The following is a 20,583-nucleotide window of genomic DNA, read 5'->3' on the forward strand; positions in this document are numbered from 1 at the left end:
TTCTTTATGAGTGGTCGGGCCTGTGAGGGCCAACACTTGAATTATCGACCCTCGCCTTCACCGACCCTTTTAGAAAACTATGGTCGGCTACCGAGGGCCGGGTCTACCGGGCTGCATAACTTGTCAATTATTCAAAACTCTTGAATACAACTTGTTTAGACTTCATTAACATATTTGGTTTTATCAAATTTCATTAACCGATTAACATATTCATTACAAAAATTCTTTGAAAACTTATCAAACTTCATTAACATATACAATAGAATATATGAATATATTCTATGGGATGTAGATATATCCATATAATATACGGTATCCTATAGAATATATTCACATATTCTAACAATATATTCATTACAAAGAGAGAACCTTCATTACAAGACTTCATTATATCAACTACTATACTTGAAATTTACATTTCTACCCTATGTAATAATAAGTAAAACTTAAAACCCTAAGGGTATTATCGTAATTTTGTTTAGAAAATCTAAATATCAACGGTAGGCCTTAATAATGGGCTTTGTGAGGGCTTTAGAGGGTCGGGCCGAGGGCCGCCATCATGTTTCCATATCTAGGCCCTTACCCTCCCTCAAAACATGAGGGTCGGGCCCCCCGCCTCAAATTGCATCTTGAGGGCTTAAATTTGGGGCTTTTTGTCTACGGGGCGGGTCGGGTCGGGGGGGGGAGGGGAGGGCCGCTTTTACACCCCTATAGTCTATCATTTGTTCGGTTGGAGCAACACTTGATGATCGCGGAAAGACTTCGTGTTGAAGTCACCCTCACAAACCGCATAAAAAGGCCACCGACACTTATTGGTTTTGTAGGTTGCATCTATGATGAAAACTTTTGGAAAAGTCCGAGCCATTTTAACACCGTCGGGATGGGCCTATAACAATCCCGTTATCACATCCTCTTTCACCTCCTCGAAATAATGGTTTTTTGCTAACAACTCATAATCTGCATTTGCGAGCGATCGTTCATATCCAATGTCCTCACCTTGTGCCTGGCATTGTAGACTTGATATATGCTAGATAGGTTATCAAAAACCTATGTCTGATGGACTTCAAAACTTCTTTAGGCTTAACTCCATTTTGAGTCATCTCTGACAAGAACTCGAATTATGGAACAGTCAGTCGAGTAGCAAATGCATGTCCTTCAAGGGTCTTCGCCAATGGATGGTTGTGAACACCATTAAGAACGACAATTTTCCAACTATCGATAATGTCGCGTTGGAAAATACATCTTAACTTAAATGGACATCCATGTTTCTTGGTTCCCGTATTTCTCTTATTAGCTTTATCTGCTTTTTGTGAACGATACACTAACTCTCGTAATCTAAATCCAGCCTTGGTAATTTTCGGTTCAGATTAGCATTCTGCGACTTCCCAATTACCACAACCACATTACATTGTTTTCCCCGAGAAGTTGCCCAACCAATTACGTCATTACGTGTATGAAATACCTAAAGATATGAAAGAAAGCAACAATCAATAAACTAATATAATTTCATTTAGAAAATAAAAACAAGTGAAAACAATGCCTACTATGTACCTCTTCCGTACTAAATATTTCTGTTGTATCCATTGAAAGTGGTTGAACATCATCCATGTCATTCGAGTTTCCAGAGTTCTCGAAACAAACCGAAGGATCCTAAATAAAGAACAGTTGTTAATTGATGTTTGGCTTAAGTACCAAATGCCACAAACACACCGTTTACCACTGTTTGTGTTTTTCTATGTTCAAATCCTAAAACAACATGGCCACACCGTTAGAGATTCCAAAAAACATAACTTTATATTTTTTCAAAGTTCTAATCCCAAACGACTTAACCACACAGTTTGGACTGAGTCCCAACGGTGTGGCCAAGTCGTTTGGGACTTATTCCAAACGGTGTGGCCATACCGTTCAAGAGGCAAAAAAACAGACAAGTCATTTTTTCCAAATTCAAATCCCAAACGACATGGCCATACCGTTTGGGACTAAGTCCAAACGGTGTGGCCATGCCGTTTGAGACTAAGTCCAAACGGTGTGGACACACCATTCAAGAGGCAAAAAAATAGACAAGTCATTTTTTCCAAGTTCAAATCCCAAACGACATGGCCATACCGTTTGGGACTAAGTCCAAACGGTGTGGCCATGCCGTTTGAGACTAAGTCCAAACGGTGTGGACACACCGTTCAAGAGGCAAAAAGCGGACAAGTCATTTTTTCCAAGTTCAATTAACGACATGGCTACACCGTTTGGGACCTACTTCAACCAAACGGTGGCCATGCCGTTTGGGACTAAGTCCAAACGGTGTGGACACACCGGCAAGTTTTTTTGGTCCATATGTCAAACGACATGGCCACATCGTTTTGGACTCAGTCCAGTCGGTGTGACCAGACCATTTGATGTGAAATACAAACGACCTAGCCGGGTCGTTTAAGCCTCGAATTTTCTCTTTCAACCACGTTATACATCAATAATTACTACATGCATAATTATTACATGTATAATTACTACATGCATAATTACGTTTAATTTAGATTTACCTTATTCTTATTAAATGCATCATCATCCATTTCTCTATTTTCTTCACTTCGAACTTGTTCTACATTTTCTTCTTGAATGGGGTTATGATGCATTACATTTTCTTCGTCATCTTCATGTTCTAAAATGGGGTTGGACTCTTCCATTAGTGTTTAGTGTTAGTGTTAGGGTTTAAGGGTTTTTGGTTTTTTTATTGTGGAAGAGAAGAGAATATAAGAGAATATAAGAGAATGGCTGAAAAGGTTGCAACAAGTCAAATTCACTTTGGTTTGGGAGGTGCCCAACACAAAACAACTTTTGGAACCAATGGCAAATTTGTAATAAGTGTTTTAGTTTTTGGGATCTGCCCAACACAATATGGGGTCCGACAGTAACAAACACCTTTTTATAGTGTTTTGGAAGGATAATTTTATTTTTATAAGAAGGTAATTGTATTAATAGCCAAAAGAAATAAAAAAAGTTTCATGTATCACTTTTTTCATTAATTTATAAATCTGTAATTTCCATTTTGATCTTGAGCCACCCTATATATGGCCTATGTTATGGGAGGCGATCAAATAAGGTAACTATTAATTTTTGGCTAAATCTACTGTGCGCGAGATGTATCGTGCGTCCTCACATCTGGGCCACTCACACACAGAGATGAGGGTGTATTTCACAAAAGAAGTACTAATCCAAAGGCTCATACATCTTGCGTACCATACAGCATGCGCACTGAAGACATGCTCTTAATTTTTAGCCTACATATACAAAAATAGAACTTTCGGGGATTCTGGCAGTGTATAGTAGGTTTTTGCAGTGTAGATTGGTTCATCGGTTCATCCAAATCATAAGCATGTTGACTGATTTATTTCACGAGTTGAAACTTTCTAATTAGCTTGAAAAGATAGAGATTAAATATTAGGAAGGAAAAATCATCATGCCGCCCATTTTCTCTATATTAACTTATAAATTGAAAAGTAGTAAGTTAGTAACTAGCATTCTGACGACTATGGAAATTCTAATTCGAGATGTAAAATAATATAAACCAACCCGGCTGTATGAACTAATATTACAACCTCCAATCTCACTCGTCTCTCTCTCGATTCTTTTCTCCTTCTCTTTTCTTTCTCTCTCCATCTCTCTTTTATATCTTTTCTCTTCCATGATCTCTCCTCTTTCCACGTGTCGCGGCAGTTACCCTGCAGTTAAGGTTCCGCCTCCATCACTCCATGTCTCGCAAAGATTCTGAACGGTTGAGATACCGCTGGATCCGATGCGTGCGACTGCTCTCCCGGCCTATACCAGATCCGGGTCCCATTGTGTCCACTAACATCCTATGTCATGTATACGCCCTATACAGATGCCCTCTCGGTCAGATTGATGGTCCGCGAACCACAATGTGGCCGAGAACTACCCGGTCTCGGGCCATACCCCTTTCTTGGAATACTTCTCTTCGGCCCCATCTACTCTGTCCCTTTATCCTCTTTCCATTAGCACGCGGCTCCACGGTTTCCTCAGATCGCTAATCGAAATCACGGGCGCGCGCTTTCGTTTCTTGTTTCTTCGAAAATCGAGACCAACTGGCGTCCCCATTTCCTTGGTCCTCTGGCGGTTAATTCCATTGTCCCTGCCCCTTCAAATCCCGCCAAATCTCTTCTCTTAAAACCCTCAACACCCTCAAAACCCTCATAACCAGCAAACCCCTTATTACCTCTTCAAATTCCCTTTCAAACTCTTTCCTCATCGTTCCCCATTGTTTTCTTCAATAGCTCTCCGGCTCCGTGTTCTACTCCATAGCTTTGGTCCTCTCTCGTTCTGGGTTTGTCTTCCCCTTTACAATCGTTTTTCTTTTTCCTCTCATTATTTGGTATTCACTATTTTTGGACGATTTGCTTCCATCGGTTTCTTCTTTTCTAAGATTAAGCGCTTCTATCTTTTTGTAAACTTCCTCCTTAAGATCTTGTTTCCATTATGTCTTCATCGGAATGTGAGGCTATCCGCTTCCACCCAATCCTCCGCACCAAATCCGCGAATCCGGACCTCTACCCATAGATCAAGTCGACCTCCGCGGACCGATCCGAGTCCGCGGACCGATCCGATTCTACCCGATCCCACCGGGCCGTTCCATCTACTTACGGAAGGAAACCTTCCCGCCACCTCCGCTTCTTACTACCGTAGACCAATCTAGACGCCGTTAAAGCCGCGGCTTATGGCATACCTAGTGACGTAATTCGAACATGTGTCCGTGTCACACATTTTTCACTTGGTACCACCGCTGGTCCGGTTATCTCTCGCCGCCATTGTAGACGACGCGGCCGGTTTCGCGTTTCCCTTGACTCTCCTTGATGTCGAGGTCTCAGAACCATTTCAACATTCCTCCCTCGCCAAGGCATAGGTAACTTTTGGCGTGTTATGTATGCCGCCAATCACTACAATTTGACTCACTCCCCAAAATCCAACTCCGCGATATCCTTTCCCACTTCTATATATAAAAAGCACTAAACCGGGAGTGTGGGATATCAATCCTTCCGCGACTCGCCCACAAAAGAAGTCTTTCCTTCTTCACATCACCGACAAGGTGTGGCACCGCACCTTCGATTGTATGTGTCAGGTAGTTTTTATCCGCGGACCTCCCTCCGAAGTTTCTTTGAGGCATCTCCATTTCCTAACAAGCGGTAAGTAAGCGGTTTTTGAGTCGCGGTATGTAGATTTCACTTGTCATTAACTTGTCCTTATTCTTGGTGATGTAGGTTGGAGACCCGATTCAGCGATCCCGTGTATACAACGGTGTTTACTCGAAATTTTCCAATCCTCCGCTGAACTAGGGAGTGCACAAGGTGTGAAGTCCTTGGTATCGATCGAGGAAAAAGCCACTCCTCTTACTTGACCCTTTCTAAAAGACATTGGCAAATACCAAGGCCCTCTATCGCCTCTCGCCCCCAAAGAAAGAAAGCCCAAACCATCCCTTTCCAAAAGAAAGCGCCCCGCCTACAAGTCATTCAACTATACAACCAAAATCTCATTCACGAAAGCCGTTCAACGCAACGCTGCCGCCAAAAAATAAGACCAATACCGCCAGACGCTTAACCCTTTCAGACTTCGGTGGCCGATGGGAGGACGAAATTGTTCCTACGCTCCCTCTTACGCCTCAAATGGACGCGGAACAAGTATAAGCTTTGGGGCCGGGACTCGATGAAGACGCTCCAATCGAGGTGTCCCACAAGAGCCCTCCCACCAAAAGGGCTAAAGTTTCTTCCACCGCCTCCTCCACCTACCGGGCCGCGAATGAACCACCACGATTCCGCTATATCTTCGCCGCATGTGACAGAGTCTTCTTCAATTTGGTCCTTTAACGCCCCGCCTGTTGAAGTGTGGCATCCCAAGTTCAAGGCTAGGGACCGCGATGTTACTACGCTGAGACTTCGACTTTGGACAATCCAAATGTCGCCGCCTCCCCTATTCTTTCAAATCTTCATCTTCCGGGATCAAGCTTTACGGAGATTCCGCACCGTTGCTTCCCATAGGGCGCCCATTTTTAATCGGATGGGGATGGCGTTTTTGACAATATCGACCACTATCTTTTGTGTTCTTACTTCATAGGCTTATATTTTTGGTGTTACCCTTTAACCCAGTATGTCTCCGCAGTTAAGCCTAGATATCGGCTATGTGCTTCGCGGCCTTACCAGCACAGTGGAGAACTTGGAGGCGGCTAAGCTGGAGATTAATGGTCCTGATGGCTGGAAAGCAAAGTATGCCCAGCTGGAGAAGGAAAGGGATGACTTACGGATCAAGCGATCCAAGATCCATAAGGAGCTTCAGCGGCCGAGGACAAGCACCGCGATCACGTAGCGGGGTCAATTCTAAAATGGACAAAATTTCAAAGAGAAGGGAGAAGCTTCGCCATCCAATCCGCTGTAGACAAGGCAGGCCCAAGAGGCCGCAGATCGATTCGAAACCTCGCTACCAAGAAAATTGCACGGGAATTAAAACAACAACTTGATCAACTTAGCGGCTGCAGCCGCCTTCTCCCAGCCCATTCCCCGCGGTCGATCCCTCCTTGGTATTACCGGCATGCATCCCGGCGGCCGAGACGCTTCACCGACGACGTGGCGACACCTATGACTAGCCGACCCCCTCACCAATGGAAATGAATGAAAACCCAAAGATGGCACATTGGTGAAAATGAACATACTTCGTTGAAGAGTCGCGACTAATCCTCAACAATGATTTATGTCGATTTCTTTCTTTGTTGATGCCTTTGGATTTGTTTATTTTGAACCATTTCTTTACGCGCGGTAAGAAAACAATGTCCTTTCAGGTTAATGCGGATGAACAATGTCTTTGTGCTTGATCGAGATATCATTATTGTGTAGTATTTATCAATTGATTTTCCTTGTATCCATTTTTTATTTGCATTTGTATACGATAAGCGTAACATTCGCATAAGGGTTGCCCCAGTTTGATTCGGACACGAAGTCCGAAGGGCTCTCCCGATCCTTCAATTGTATAGCGGGTGAAGCTACTTAGGGTTGCCCCAAGTTGATTAGGACACTAAGTCCGCCGGGGGCTCTTCCCCCGCCTCCTCAATTGTATAGTTGAAGCTAATTAGGGTTGCCCCCAGTTTGATTCGGACACGAAGTCCTGGCGGCTCTTCCCCGGGCCTCTTCATATAGTCATGAAGCCAGTTAGGGTTGCCCCGGTTTGATTCGGACACGAAGTCCACGGCGGCTTTTCCCCCCGCTTTCTTCATATAGTTGTGAAGCTAGTGGTTGCCCCGGTTTGATTCGGACACTAAGTCCGCTGGCGGCTCTTCCCCGCCTCTCTTATATAGAAGTTGTGAAGCTAGTTGGGTGCCCCCGTTTGATTAGGACACGGTCCGCCGGGCGGCTCTTCCCCGCTTCTTCCTATAGCCGGAAGCTAGTTGGGTTGCCCCCGATTTGATTCGGACACTAAGTCCGCCGGGCGGCTCTTCCCCCGCCTCTTCATATAGTCTTGGAAGCTACTTGTGGTTGCCCCAGTTTTGATTCGACACGAAGTCCGCTGGGCGGCTCTTCCCCGCTTCAAGTGTATAGCAGTTGAAGCTACTTTGTGGTTGCCCCCGGTTTGATTTGGACATTTAGTCCGCTGGGCGGCTCTTCCCCGCCTCTTCAATTGGATAGCCGCGGCCGCTTTGTCCGACAGGTTATATTCACCTTTTATTTCAATCTATTATCTATTTCTAACTCATTTAGAAGAATGCTTGTTTATATCATAGTCAAAAAGTAAACAATACAAATAAAGTACTATCACATACGAAAAAAGATTAAAGAAAGGTCCTAGACATGGAACTCTTTTCAAAGATTTTCGATATTCCACTGTCTCTCTATCTTTTCTCCCCTCAGCATACCGCAATCCATAAGTTCCGGATGTAAACCCTTTTTATCGATGACATATGGACCTTCCCGGTTTGGCCTTTAACTTTCCTTCCGTTTCTATTTTGGTGGCCGGAGTAACACGCCGCAAAGACATAGTCACCCACATTGAAATTCGTGGCTTCACTCGTTTATCATATTGTCTCGCAGAGTCCGATGGTATTCCTCCAACCGAATCCGGGCTATGTCTCTTTTTCTTCAACAACATTCAAATTCGCGGCTAATATTCTCTCATTCGGGCCACTTTCCACGCCTTTGTTCTTGTTGTGGATTCTATCATCTCTATTGGTATGACCGCTACTACCCATATGCCATTCGCGAACGGTGATTCATTAGTAGATGTTCGTGGTGTAGTTCGGTATGCCCACAAAGACATGAGGTAAGTGTTCAGCCCATGCTCCCTTCCGGCTCCTCTAGTTTTTTCTTAAGGTTATCCATGATAACTTTGTTTGAGGCCTCGCCTCGGCCCATTCCTTCCGGATTGTGGGCTGAGAACCCCCGCTTCACTTTGAACGCCAAGGAATTTCCGAACTTTCTTCCTCAGAATTGCGGCCCCATTATCCGCTATGATCAGATGCGGCAATCCAAACCCGCAAGAAATGATATTCTCCCAGGAATTTGATCACATTTTCTTCCTTCGACTGTTGCAATGCCACGCCTCAACCCACTTGGTAAAGTAACCATTGCCGCTAACATGAACCTTCTTTTACCGCCGCCATGGGAAGCGCCCAACTATATCCATTGCCCACATTGCGAACGGCCAAGCGGTCGAGTACACCGTGTAACATCTCACCGGGCGATGAATCGGCCGTGCAAACCCGCATTTTTGCGATTTTTGGCATACTGTGGCATCTCTTCATGTGTGGCCAAAAGTATCCCCGGGAGAGCAATCGGTGTGTGGTTGTTCGTCCCGCTGAATGACTTCCACAATCTCCTTCATGCACTTCGCCGGCAGGTTCACGAACATCGCACCGCCCTATGCATTTTAGCATAGGTCCTCCAAACTTCTCTTATATAGGCCCCGCCTAATAGAGTGTATCTTTGGCTCATCCGTTCCATTCACGCCTTTCCCGTGTGTTTTCAATTTCCATCCCCGCCAGAAAGTTTTGATGGGCGCTTATCGGGCCAAGATCAATCTCGTGGTGAGACAAACATAGTCTTCTTCCGCGGTAATCGGGCTTGTCCAACACCCTTATTTCAATTGATCGCCCCTCGATCGATCCCCGTAATACCGGCCAAGAACATAAGCTAATGCATCGGCATGTCGATTTTCTCCGCTGATTCAAATGAGTAAATTTGATTTATTGAATTTGCTCGCTTTCCTTTGTAAGACCTCCGTGTATCTTGCCATCCCTCGCAAATGAGCCACAAAACCCTCGCTCACCGCACACCACCAGGGTTAGAATCCGAGTAAATAGATAATTCTCTCGCCGAGGTCCACGCGGCTAAATCTAATCTCGCTATCACGCCTTCATACTGATTCATTGTTTGAAGCCGCGAACCCTAGTTTCATTGACAATTCCGGCCTAGTATTCTCCCGGGGTCACCTGTGACTACGCTTTATTCCGTTTCCTCAGATCCCAGTAGTGAGCCATCTGCGAAAACTCTCCATCCATTCCGTTCATCCCATGGGTCCAAGGGGTCGTGGGTAATCTCTCCTTCGCGGATCCATTACCATCTCCTCACCCCACGTTGGGTCCTCGGCGGGAACTCGCGCCAATACCTCCCGGCCATTGCTTGTGCTTTTTTCAGCAGCCTCGACTTGGTAATGAATTTCATAGCAACTCAAAGATTACCCGCCCATTTTAGCATTCTTCCCGACTTCTCCGCCTCAAGGCTTGCTTTGAGAGGCAAATTTGTTACGACAACCACCGAAAGGTGTGCCTCAAAATAAGGCTTTAACTTTGGGGCGTAAAATACCAAAGCCAAAGATGTTTTTCAATTCTACCAGATCGGTCTCGCTTTAACATGGTCTTACTTTGAAAATACACTAGCTTTTCTACTTTGTCAACCACGCCGCATTCAAGACCGAACTCACCGTGCAGACCAAACTCCCAAGTACGATATAGTTTTTCCCCCGCTCCGGGTCGCGATAATAAAGGTGCTTTCCCTAGATAACTCTTCAACTCTTGGAAGGCTTCTTCACATTCCGCGGTCCAATCAAGTCTTCAGGATTTCCTTAATAATCGAGCATAGAGGTCGACATTTATCCGAGGGACTTCGAAATGAATCGATTAAGTGCCGCTTACTCTCCCCGCTAAGCTTTGCACCTCTTTCACATTCCGAGGGGACGCATTTCTATCGCTGATCCGACTGCTCAGGATTTGCCTATATACCGCGTGTAACTATATAACCTAAGAACTTTCCGTGGTTACCCCAAAAGTACACTTCTCGGGGTTGAGTTCGGTTTTTATGTGGATCAGAGTATATGAAAAGTTTCCGCAGACCTTCCAAGTGTTCCTCTTCCCCGGACATACTCTTTTCCACCATATCATCAATATATATCTCCATCCCTTCCTAATCTTCCCTTGAAACATTCTTTCTCCTAATCTCCGGAAAGTCGCCTTTTGATTTTAAACCAAAGGGCATCCCGGTGTACAAAGATGTGCCCCCCTCTACCACGAAAAGTGGTCTTTTCCTCGATCCGGGCCGTGCATCGCGACCGATTATATCCCATGGACGGCCCATGAAAGAGAACACTTTGAACCCCGCCGTTTCGTCCACCCATTTCGCCCACTCGCGATCGGGTAACAACAACTTTGGGCACACCTTTGTTCACATCCGCGGAAGTCAACACACATCCCCGACCTTACCATTCTTTTTCGCGGACCGAATTACTCACGTTAGACAACCATTCGCGGTATTCGACCTCCCCTTATTATTCCCGCCCCTTTCAATCGTGCTACTTCTTCGCTAATAGCCTCAAAGATATTTGGGGACGAACTTCTCATTTTCGCCTAACCGCTTGGCATTTTCATTCATATGTAAATGGTGGCATGCAAACTCGGGTCTAAACCCTCGATATCCTCAATCGCCCACGCCAACACACTTGAATTTTCGTCAAGAACCGCACTAGTTTCTTTTTCCATTCTTCGGGCAACGTCGGCCCCTATGGATGTAAATTTCTCTTCAACTTCGAATTCTAAGTTCACTACTTCAATCGCGATCCAATGTCTTTGGTCCCAACGGCGATTCACACCCTTTTGTCATCGCCGCTTCAGAATCGCTATGAAAATCCTTGTTCCCCCGCGGCCGACCCCTTTCATCAGTACCTCGAACTAAACTCTTCACCCGGATCCGTTGATGTCTCATACGCCACTTGATCCCCCGATTTCATATGTTCCCCATTGGTAGGGAAGCGGATCACTTGGTAATATGACGATGGAATGGCTTTCATTTCGCGGAATCCATTTTCTTCCTAAAATCGCATTATATCTTTGACGCAGTTGTCTACCACCATGAATCTAGTGAATACCGCCGACGGGCCTGGTAGCCATCGGCGGCAGAACTTCCCACATGGGCTACGTCACCGCCGTTGAACCCATACAAGTTGGTTTGGGGAACTTTTCAATCGGGTCCGCCGCCGATGTTCATCTCCTCCATGGCCCCTTTTAAATAATAAATCAACCGAATCGCCACAGTCTATTAACACCCTCGAACTAGATAATTCCCCATTGCTATGGTGATTACCGCGCGCCCTCACGCGGTGTAATTATCGGCTCCAAATCTTTTGGGGTGAACATAATGATCCTTCGCCATCGCGCTCCACTAACTAACCGCGTACACTCACCACCTCATTAACCCATTTGAGACTTGTCGCCTTTCCTTACCTTGTCCCCGTGGGCATTCCTCCCCGCAGTCTCTCCACTAAAGATGACATTGATCGTATCCCAAAATTCTGGCCTTAAAGGCGGCACTCTATCGCTTGACGCGACCTCCGCGACAAACTCTCGAAAGCATTCCTTTTTCAATCATCCTCTACTAACCATTTCAAGGCATAACATTCGCTTAGGTGGCATGGTTTCGATTTGATGATACCGCAAAATGGTTTCCCTTCTATCTCTCTTGGGATGCTTGGCCCCCTCAAAATTTTGGTGCTCCTTAATGAGAGTCAAGATCTCCTCTAATGGTCGGTTAAGAGGAGTCCGCTCCATTTCGCGGTATGGCCTTCTCTCGCACCTCTCTTTTGCCCCCGACAAGTGTTCTCCGCCCTCGTTTCTCCCCTCAGAAGATCCTCTTTCTATGTCCTCTACTCTACCTTTACCCCTTCGATCATCTTTTCAACCTCCCGTGACCGCCTTTCCCCGACCTCTTTCTTTCCTTAGCGGTTCTCCGTGATTATATCCTCATATCGTGATATACTTCTCTACCTTCGGTATAGGGCATGTAATGTAGTAATTTCAATCTTAGACCACCACTCATGAACTCCGGTCCCCCGATCTCAAACCATCTTTGCCGGAAGGCTATGACCGCCCGATGTTCATCATCGGTTTTCCACTCTCGCCTCCTCCTTGAATCTGCATAAAACTCCCTCAATGACTCCACGGCTCTTTTTGCTTTATGTTAAAGAGGGTCGCTGATATCAACCACTCTTCTCTTTCCGTGAATGAAGTGATCAACGGCGCTGCTGCCAGCCTCTTGAACCCTTTTTATGCTTCGCTGGAAACCAACCGATAATACCAAATCAGGCTCCTCCCGCCCAGTTTGGCGGGAACATCATACAACGTAGTCCATCATACTTATTCTCTTGCCATAACGGCATCATTTTGCGAAAATGATGCGGATGATCGATTGGGGTCTCCTTTCCCATCATACCGTTCAAACCTAGGCCGAGAAAACCTCTTAGGAACTTGAATTCCATATTGAATGGCAGGCCGATTTTTGTCGAGGCTAGCCACCTCTTTCTCGCGGCCGCGGCTCTGGATCACTCTTTCGCTACCCGATTCACTTCCCGATCTTTTCGATCATAGCTTTGAACCACCCCCTAAAGTAATGCCCATCGTTGGTTCGGGACGGTGAGTGGGCACTCTATATTCCCCTTCCGCTTCGCGCCCCTGGGTTCCCCCCGCCCGTTCCACCCCGCGGTAATCTCCCTCTCCTTTCTCAACTCATCATTCTCCTCTCTTAACCTAACTATCTCCTCCTCAGAAAGAGTCCGGGTGGCGCCTGCCACATTTGATACTTCTTCTTCTCCTACCACTCCCATCCCAAAGACTCTCTACTTCCTCAATGGTTTCTCCGATTGGTCCTTTTCTTAGGTCTTCCTACTCCTCTCTTTATTACGAGTAGCCATTTTCTTCTCTCCCCACGGGCAGCTAGCCAAAATGTATGAACTAATATTACAACCTCCAATCTCACTCGCCTCTCTCGATTCTTTTCTCCTTCTCTTTCTTTCTTTTTCCATCTCCATCTTTTATATCTTTTCTCTTCCATGATCTCTCCTCTTTCCATTGTCGGCAGTTACCCCGCAGTTAAGGTTCCCCTCCATCACTCCATGTCTCGCAGCGATTCTGAACGGTTGAGATACCGCTGGATCGATCAGTGCGACACGGCTCCCCAGCCTATACCAAGATCCGTCCCATTGTGTCCACTAACATCCTATGTCATGTATACGTCCTATACACCGGCAACGACCAGATTGTGAGTGGTATTAAATTGTATATAATGAGGTTGAATGGTATTGTTCAAACTAAACGTTTGTCATGTCCGCCACTAAGCTTAGATCCACCTAATATTTCTTTCACATTTTCAAAATCTAACATTATCAAAACAATTTTATCAGAATATAGGTTTAACTGTTTAAGAAAATTTGTCCAAAATCATGAATGCTTAGAGAATTTTATTTCTTCTTCTTTTCCTTTCGTTTTCTTGAAGGCTTTCAGGCAGACTCGTGTCAAACTCGTTGAGGTTTACAATTGGCAGTTGTGGAATTGATCATTTTGCATCCACCGACTCTGAAGTCAGAACTACTCTTTCGACATGTTGTAGGGCTGAGAAAATTCTTGTGGGCAAAGAATTTTTAAGAGCAATTGTAGTTTGTTGGGACCAAAACAAGAAGTCCATGGATTTCCACTTAAATATCATATCAGTCAAAGATTCTGAACCCTTTTTAAAGCTCAAATGCAAATAGAATATTATGTAAAACATACCAAAACAACGAGACAAGAAATATTACACCAAGTTGTGCTTGCGCAACTGGAATAGGGTGATTTTGAAGTAGAATAGGGGTGATTTTGAAGTGTTCCACCTCCAAACACCCTGGCAAAGTTTTCACTAAATTTACATCCTTTTTCTAAGTTTTTTAGTGGTGGAAACATCTACTCTGTTTAGTCCAAAACTATTTTATTCTAGCCGAAGTTCTAACTGACTCTGCTAGAAAGAAATGGGAATACCGGAGTGCCCAATAAAACCCGAGTTGCAAGGGATATATTGTTTTTCTCAAGTTTCCAATAGCATTTTAACATTATAATACATCCATGGCACATTTCGGAGTGAACTTTGAAAGGATCATTCAACATTTTGCGAACCACCTCACCTTTAGCAGGACACAAAACGGTGCTACAAGTTCTTACCACCACGATCTGACATGAGTGATGCAGCAGCGGCAGCAGCAGTGGGAACAACCCCAGCAGAAACACCCGGTTTGGACAAGTGCAGAAGCCTACAATACATATAAAAATCGGTCCAGTACCAAAAAAAATGTTAGTATTAAAGAAGAGGAATCTATATTTTGTATTCCAAAAATAGATAAATTCAATCTCTATTCTATTTTAATCTTGCTCTTTAAAGACGTAAACAATGCAATGACCATCCAACTGATGAAACATTCTTCGTTCTAAGACCAAATGTGACCAAGCAGGGTGTTCTAACCAACAGTGTTAGCTAGCTCTAACTGTGACTATGATTAGATTTCTCATGATTAACCATTTTCGACAAGCATCCTCGTGTTATGTTGAAAATTTATACGTGCAAAACACATTATGCAAGCACATATGGGACTGCTAGCAATTAAATATGTCAAATTGCTTAGTAATTACTCATTTTAAGGGACACGAGATTCTTACGGTGCAAGATATTCAAGAAAAGGATGAAACAGCTGCAGCGACTTCATTGTAGTTATCAGCAGCTGCAGGACGGTCACTTCAACCAATTGTATACCAGGTGTCACTGGAATGGCCTCCTCAACAGCATGGAGCTTTGGCATTTTATGAACTGATGTCACAGAAACCTTGAGCTGGGCACTCTTTTGGAAATGGAAAGAAAATCCCACCTTGAGAAGCTCGTGGATCTAATTTGTAACCAAGTGAATAGAAGCTTTAAGCACGTTCTTGCTTGCTTTGCTTTCTACCATGGCTCTCACCACAACAGAAAGCTGCTCAGCACCAGCACCTCTCATGGCACCCCAACATGTCGAACAGTCCTACACATTACATAATATGAATTCTTACCTAATTCACATGCTTTGATCAGATGCTACAGTAATATTCCAACAACAAATGGCCTTTACCAAGTCGGTACAGATTGTTCAAGGTCACACAAAAAGTCGAACTTCTGACGATACGGAACCTGGAAAGAAATTACCTTTGTCTTAAACACGACTATTTTAACATTAGTATAAAATAGGCATAAAACATATAGAAAAACTCATTACCGCGTTTAGAGCTAGTATAACACAGAGATGAAGTACATTTAAAGATATTAGCCTTACAGTGAGTGAAAAAGAGATACAAAATCTAGTCATAAAGCCATTCATAACAATCACCAGATGCTCCAAAAATGAACATTGCAAAGGAAATGCTTGTTTCTGCGGCATGTAAACATAAATGGATATAACTAGAGACACAGCCAAACCTTAACCTTTCAAAATAGTCATTCTTTCGGTGTGTAGACATAACAGACCACTCACAACCAACCTCCTAGTGTTCGCTAAATCATTGACAGTCACCTTATATTGGAATATAAGATGTATAAAGGTGCATGGAATCACTAGGTCGAGTGTTATCTTAGTAGATTCAGGATAAGACTCCTACAGTAAGCTCAATCAGATATTATTAGGAATTGATTTGATATGATTGGCAAAAAAGTATTTAGTTTCAATGTCGAGTCTTTGTGATATCTATTTAAAGTTAGTTACATGATCCTCATATACAAGGTGCCACACCCGCTCCGGAACCTCGATTCTGCGCTCCCCACTAGGATCCTCCTTGGAACCTCACTCCTAACTAGTTGGGATCTCACTCCTTACCAGTTGGGATCTCACTCCTTACCACATCCGAACCCGCACTCGCTCCTGCTCCGTGCAACTAAAATTTAAACTGATTGAAGTTATTCAATAAGTCATCCAATTGTCAATGAATTATTCCTTTATCCAAATTGATATTGGTATCAAGAGCTTAGGTTTAGAATCATGGGTTTAGTATTCATATTTTGTTTGGTTTAACTTTTAGTAGCAATAATGTTGATTTCCATGCATCCTCAATCCCATGATTATGTTTGAATCAAAAGTAATTATCCTCAATCCCATCACCATCACCATTTTAGTCATGGTGACGACTTATCCTCCAATTAAGACTTTGCTAAACCTATCATGCTAAATGGAACACTCAAACCAGGTTATGATTTTTTATGAATTTTTTTTGTCGTCGTTTTTTGTTTGGTGGGTTTAGTGCTGATTCTGGATATGCAAGCCTCCTTATGGTTTGATATACTCCGTTGATAATGCAACCTCACAAAGAGGAGCTTTTTTGTTGTTGTACGTTATGAAGAGGAGTCCATCGTTGTTGGTGCTATCTCAAAAAGAGCTTTCTCTAAGGGCTTGCTTGATAAATTTTCCCACTTGTTGGGCAAATAAATAATGGGAAAATAATTTCCCACTTAAAAATTTGCCAGACAAATATCTAGTGGGAAAATTTATTTTGTTTTGTCGTTGCTTGTTTGCACAATTGCATCAACTGGCAAATGAGAAACAAATGCCCAAATACATTCTAATTTTGTAACTTTGTAACTCGATGCTTTTATCAAACAACTCTAGAACTCATCATTCAAATAAATTATTCGAATATCCCCAGCTAATATGATACCTTCAATACAATTGTTTTCACTGAAAAAACATAAATTCTCATCAATTAAGGCTAGAAAACCAATCACCTTGATTGCATTCTTGATTTGAGAAGAATTAGGTTTGAACCCCATCATTCTTAAGTTGGAAAACCATAGACTTCATTTGCTTCAAAAGGGAATCAACATCTTGTTTATTAAAATAAAACAAGCCCAATGATTTCCCAATAGAAACACCATAAATCAACACAAACTCTTCATTAGAATTACTAAGAGCATAAACGGGTACACCAGCAAGACGCTCTTCAATATCTTCAGTAGCTAATGCGAGGTCGAAACAATGAATAGGCAAGGATTGGGTATGGTTAAAAGAAAGATTAGCCCAAAGGAGTTTCTTCTTGTGTTTGAGTAAATGAAGTAGAAGTGAAATTGGAAATGGTTGTTTAAAGGGTATGTTTAGTTTGGTGGATAATGGTTTGGAAGTGTGGGTTTTGGAGGAAAGAAGAACATTGGTTTTGGATATGATGAATGGAGTTTTGAGAGAGAGAGAGAGAGAGAGCGGAAGAGAGAACTAGTATAGCAAATGATTTGCCAAATTATGGATGAAGTTTCTGGCAAAATATATCCACCCTCAACTTGGATTTATTTTTCCCGCATCAAATCAAGTGGGAAAACTAAGTCACGTGATGAGTTTGCCGACAAATGACAAAAGAGTTTGCCGAGTCCTAAAAATGGTACCAAGCAGTGGCAAATGCCCTTTCAAATGGGAAAATAAAATTTGCCAGCGGGAAAATACTGTTATCAAGCAGGCCCTAAATACATAGTCGATTTGATTAAATCAGTTTCCATATTATAAGTTTCCAGTTCATCATTGTAATCTTTATATAAACCCAAAGGGTCAAGTGTATTATGTATCTGGATATACAAACATACTATTAAAAAACTAAACATTAACCTCAATGGGTGCATACAGATATTACAGTGACTCAACATATAAACAAAACCCTTGATTTGTACCACTCGAATCAAATCAAATCAATTCCTAATAATATCAGAATCTACTAAGATAAATCTAAACCTAGTGATTCCATGCACCTTTATACATCTTATATTCCAGTACCCTACAAACAACCTCCTAGCATCGCTCTCGGTCATTGAAAGTCCTTTATGTCCGACAAGCAACGGTAATACTGAAGCCATTGGATACCTATTATGGTATTGTCCTTTTGCACTTATCCAGAAAGGGACTGTATGGACAGTGGTTTTACTAGTAACAGAGAACAGACCTTCTATACTGTCCACACCTTGGTCCTATGTTTTTGGTTCAGATGGAAGCATAGAGATATTTGACCATAACCTCCACCCAAAAGTGCAAAACCATCAAGTATGAGAATTACAAACATTTCTAGAAACCTCCTCCACCCTAACTTAAAGAGCATATCTTTAAGGAAACCAACGCGGTGGCGGACTGATTGGCTTTTTGAATGGGGCGAATTAAGTAGAGTCGATGGTATTTGAAATCACTCCTTTTCAGTAGCTTAAATAGTTTATTATTGATTCATTGATGATGTTTTGGCTTGAGATGTAACTGAACTCGTAGTTATTATATAAGTAAATAAACAAAGAAAGAAAGTTGATACTTACCAAGATTCGGTCCACTTTTTAAGCATAACTCGTGAATCCTAAACCGTTCCTTAGGAACTCCACAAAGGCCTTGAAGAAGAATCTCAAGGGCTTCTACATGCTGCAAGAATCACTTAAATCAAGACGGTCATCAACAAGAACTAGTTCAGCGTCAAACCAGTAAAACTAATTTTGTTCGGTAATAAAATTTAACAAGAATAAATATGATATGGTTGGAGTAAACTTAAAATTATACCTGTGTCTCTATAATTCCTTCAACAGCACACTCCATGCGGCTCTCCATTGTTCTAGTTCGCACTCTACAAAAAAGAATATTTTAAAATAAATGATACAGTAGAAACAATTGGGTAAATTTTGTTAAAACACATTTCAGTAATTAATGGAGAGTAAATATTACTTAAATATTTTGCTAGTGTCAAAACATTTGAGTATAAATTTACCTCGCACTTGCGAAATTACGGATGCCGAAAATTAGACCAAAATCGAAGGATATAAAAGTGTAATTAAGAGACTGCGTAGGGAATAATTAGGGATTCCATTTTCGTGTCTACCTTACATTTGCACGCTCACGTTACTTTTTTATTTTCCTGGCAGGTCTTTTTGTTTGTTGTGTACAAGAATGAGGAGGTGGACTACTTAAAAAGTGTAATTAAGAGACTGCGTAGGGAATAATTAGACCAAAATCGAAGGATATAAAAGTGTAATTAAGAGCTAGCACGGAAGGAGCTAAACCATCAGCAAACCCTTGCACTACAGTAAGTATACTTGATGTTTAAGATGATGATCCACAGCCTGAATCTACAGCTTATAGGTCTACTGATAAGAGCACTTCAATATCTTACTTGGACACGCTCACATGCCCTGATCTATCTCATGCATTTAACAAAATATGCCTCCTAGGGTCCTTCATTGAAATGAGATGCAAGGATTTTATGATCTGTTACAGGCACACTTCAACATGATGTTTCTTTTACCAAAGGGACTCTTACTTTTTCAACATATACTGATGCTGACTGGGCTGGATTTCCGTCAGATAAAAGATCTACCGGTGGTTTATGCAAACGTGGGCAACAATCCAATTTCCAGGTCAGGGAAGAAAGAAATCAACAGTTGCACGATCACCAACTGAAGCTGAGTATCGCTCCTGAGCTCACACAGCAGTAGAGCTATCATGGCTATGTACATTACAACTAGTCTTATCATCGACACTATATGTCAATAAATACCTAGTACTCCCTTACTAATAACAACTTAATGCATGAATTCACTCTGAGAATTAGTTGTCCCACTAACCAGTAAGCATCAACATACTGAAATAGCAAAAGCATAAACTAACAAACAAATAGAAGCTAGCCATTTCTTACGGGCATTAAAAATGTTACGTATATATAGCAGCGACAGCAACCACAACGGTTTTGAAATCACTTTTGCTCTTTCTTAAAGCCACCTATAAAGACTAGCCCAAGCCCCACCCCCACTACATATCACGAATGAACTGGAAAAACAGACGTAGCAATTGCTAGCTAGACACCATAATTTCATGAGTTACAACTACTGCTGAAGTTAAAATAACTACTGCTAGTGATAAAGTACACACATTCGGGAAAGATTCAAACAAACAAACAAACAAAAAATGCGTTTTTAGGATCTTACCTTTAGAAATCGAGTGAGAGATGCTATTCAAGTGAGAGATCGAGATCGAATAGCACTTACTAATGAGACAGAACTTTTTATTCCATCTCACGTTTTCGATTCGTTTTTTTAGACGGGAATATTTTATTCCGTCCTGCAAGTTTTCGACTTTTTTCGTTTTTTTAAACGGGATGTTTTATTCCATCCGTTATCCGTTGTGTTTTTTTTTTTTTTTTTTTCAATATTTTTACCGGCTTTTTGAAAAACGTTTAGATTTTTTTTAGAAAATTGAGACCCGTTTTAATTTTCTAACAAATAGTTTTTAATA

General features: G+C 42.5%; 1 pseudogene across 1 annotated transcript; it reads right to left on the reverse strand.

Annotated features, from left to right (window-relative positions):
- Positions 1-14,319: 14,319 nt before the first annotated feature.
- LOC147521668 (mediator of RNA polymerase II transcription subunit 18-like) lies at positions 14,320-20,459 on the reverse strand (annotated as a pseudogene). The gene is made up of 7 exons (XR_015205590.1): positions 20,277-20,459; positions 19,613-19,767; positions 18,859-18,922; positions 18,624-18,723; positions 15,430-15,488; positions 14,987-15,342; positions 14,320-14,583 (listed from the first exon to the last, which is right to left on the reverse strand). The product of XR_015205590.1 is annotated as a mediator of RNA polymerase II transcription subunit 18-like (transcript).
- Between the last annotated feature and the right edge of the window lie 124 nt (positions 20,460-20,583).

The sequence above is a fragment of the Coptis chinensis genome, chromosome 1, assembly GCF_015680905.1.
Source record: "Coptis chinensis isolate HL-2020 chromosome 1, ASM1568090v1, whole genome shotgun sequence".
Taxonomy (NCBI): Eukaryota; Viridiplantae; Streptophyta; class Magnoliopsida; order Ranunculales; family Ranunculaceae; genus Coptis; species Coptis chinensis.